Source organism: Trachemys scripta, chromosome 12 (genome assembly GCF_013100865.1).
Source record: "Trachemys scripta elegans isolate TJP31775 chromosome 12, CAS_Tse_1.0, whole genome shotgun sequence".
In the NCBI taxonomy this organism is placed as follows: domain Eukaryota; kingdom Metazoa; phylum Chordata; order Testudines; family Emydidae; genus Trachemys; species Trachemys scripta.
This window is the reverse complement of record NC_048309.1, coordinates 7,712,320-7,715,521: the sequence shown is the minus strand read 5'-3', so window position 1 is coordinate 7,715,521 and position 3,202 is coordinate 7,712,320.

Here is a 3,202-nt window from a genome sequence, read left to right as displayed (position 1 = left end):
ACATGCCTTGTGGGTATGTGAATCTTCTGCTTCCAGTTCAAAGTTGTTGGTTTTTCTTATCGTTCAGTCCTTAGCCCAAAACAAAAAACACAGAATAAGATAATTAGCATCCCAGATATCTAAGATAAACAAAATATCTTATGTTTCATGTTTTTTTCAAGTTTTAAAAATATGACAAGCATCTAATCTATCCAAATGGAGAAAGCAAACTCATTTACTCAACCATTAAAAAAAATAGCAAGTACAGCCCAGCTCTCTCCTGGCTGTCCCACTGTCACAGACCCATGGGGAGAGGGGAAAAGGACCTGATATACAGGGGCAAGTAAAACTCATTAGACACCGGATGTTGTCAGGTCACAAAATAAACAAATAACCCAGAAGAAAAATGTTATTTTACTCTAGCCTCAGCGATCATAATTGTTGGAAGTTATAGGCAACAATATTTGGTTAAAACTTTTAAGGCAAGAATAATTTTCAAGTTGACAGTGACCCTATAATCACTGAAGAGATTTATGTTGGCATAAACTCTCTCTCCCATTACCCAACCCACAACGTGCATATAAAATATAGTGCACGGAAATACAGTAGTTATGTGCACCACTTCCCTCTGCTGGATGGGATCAGTACTGATCAGCTAAGTTTGTTGTAAGACCTGTGTATCTAGCACAGGGGTGGGCAAACTGTTTGGGCTGAGGGCCACATCTGGGTGGGGAAATTGTATGCAGGGCTGGGGCAGGGGGTTGGGGTGCCAGAGAGAGTGTGAGGTGTAGGAGGGGGTGTGGTGTGCAGGAAGGGGCTCAGGGCAAGGGATTAGGGCAGAGGAGGGGTGTGGGGTGGATGAGGGGGCTCAGGGAAGGAGGTTGGGCTCCAGGAGGGGTGCAGGGTGCAGCAGGGAGCTCAGGGCAGGGGGTTGGGATGCAGGAGGGGTGCGAGCTGCAGGCCAGGGGCTTAGGGCAGGGAGTTGGGGGGTGGGTGCAGGAGGGGTTTGGGCTCCAGCCCAGCACCGCTTACCTAAAGTGGCTCTGGGGTGGCAGCGGCGCGCACCAGGGCCAAGACAGTCTCCCTGCATGCCTGCCCAGGCCCCACGCCGTGCCACTCCAGGAAGCGCTGCGGCCTGTGGAGGGACCGGGGGGGCGGAGGGCTCTGCGTGCGCTGCCCTTGCTGCATCTCCAGGTACCTCCCCCGAAGCTCCCATTGGCCACGGTTCCCGTTCCCGGCCAATGGGAGCTGTGGGGGGCGGTGCCTGGAGGCAAGGGCAACACATGGATCCCTCTGCTCCTCCCCGCCCCCCCCGCCCGGAGGCTGCAGGGAAGTGGTGCCGGCCGCTGCTGAGAGCAGCGTGGGGCCTGCGGCTCCACAGAGGGCAATCCCATGGGCCGGATCCAAAGCCCTGAGGGGCCGGATCCGGCCCGCGGGCCGTAGTTTGCCCACCCCTGATCTAGCAGCTAATGGAGATTTCCCTTTAGCTCAAGCAGAAGAAGTCACGTTCTAGCCCTGCTTTAGCTGTGGTATTTTGGCTGGCCATGATGTGCAGCCTAAAAACAATGATAGAATTTCGAGGTAGCCGAGGATTTATTCAGTATCCTCCATGATTTGTGAAACTAAGAAGATGAAAGTTACGAAAGGAAAGGTGGCACAGGCTTTTGTTGTGTGAGCATTCAGATTACCACAAAGGTTCAGACAGCTTTATATTCTCTTTGCTGAAAATCTCAGTGGAGTCTTGATATTATATGAATTCCCATGCAGAATAAAATGAACACAGCAAGGAGGAATGCAGCCATTAACGGAGCGGAAAGTAGTGAAATTAAATATTGGAGAGTGAAAGAGAATACAGATCCATCAATATTTCTGAAAAGAAAGACATTAAAATAGACTATAAGTGATCATTTTTTTAGCAGCCTCCAGTATTTTGTACCCACTTTTTTCATGCACATCTAATTGATCCCATCAATGACTACATTAGAGCTGCCTGTTTTGCATGTACAGTTGTCTGCATTCATAAAAAACGTGTGTCCCTAAACAGCTACATATGCAAAACATGGGCATGCCAAATAGGAGTGAGAATTTGAAAAGGAGTCCATAAAGGGCCTAATTTTCAAGAAATTAGGACTGTACTTGTGAGCACAAATGACATGTTTAATTTGCATGCATTTACTATGTCTACACATGCAAGATGGGAACCTGCACGTGCAACTGACCAATTAGATGCATAGTTGGTCACAGTAATTGTAAGCACAAATGAGGCCAGTGGTGGGCAAACTGTGGCCCATGGGTCACACACAGTCCATCAGGATAATCCACTTGCGGACTGCGAGATGGTTCATTTACATTGACCGTCCGCAGGCACGGCCGCCCGCAGCTCCCAGTGGCCGTGGTTTGCCGTTCCCGGCCACTGGGAGCTGTGGGAAGTGTCGGCCAGCACGTCCCTGTGGCCTGTGCCGCTTCTCGCAGCTCCCATTGGCCAGGAACAGCGAACCGCGGCCACTGGGAGCTGCGGGCAGCCGTGTCTGCGGTCGGTCAATGTAAACACACCGTCTTGCGGCCCGCCAGCAGATTACCCTGGTGGGCCGCAGGTTGCCCACCACTGGATTAGACACTAGACTGCATACCCAAGCTCTTTGAATGCTAGTCTCCAAATGTCTCACTTGCTCTATAAGCAGCAGGGATCCCACTGTCTTGGGGGAAAATGCTTTAAAATGATCATTTGCATTTGCAACCACTTCCCAAAAGCAATACATAACCCACCACCTGAAGCCCAGTTATCCAGGTATGCCTGCCCCGCTTGGTGGGTGTAACACACCCAAGGTGTGTGCAGAGCCAGCCTAAGCACACACCTTGCTGGGTGTTGTGGCTCACATAGCTAACATATTTTTTTGGAATTAATAACCACAAAGCAGAATTAGGAACAGATGTGTTATAAGGTAGTTAAACCTCAATAACAGTGTTTTAATAATGAGCCCGGGTAACATGAATTACCTCATTAAAGCCTCTATTAAATGAGATCAGCAGAAGTTACAGCCGTGTGGCCACGGGCAGAACTGGAGCCTTCATTTTAAAGCGCTAGAAAAACTTCCTGAGCTGCCTCTGTGGAAAAGCAGCAGGGGTGGTAGCCGGAGACACCTGAGAAGAGCTGGGTGAATTTTGGCAGCTGAAACTTTTCTTTCAGCAAAAGATGCAGATTCAGTGACAAAGAACTGGTTCG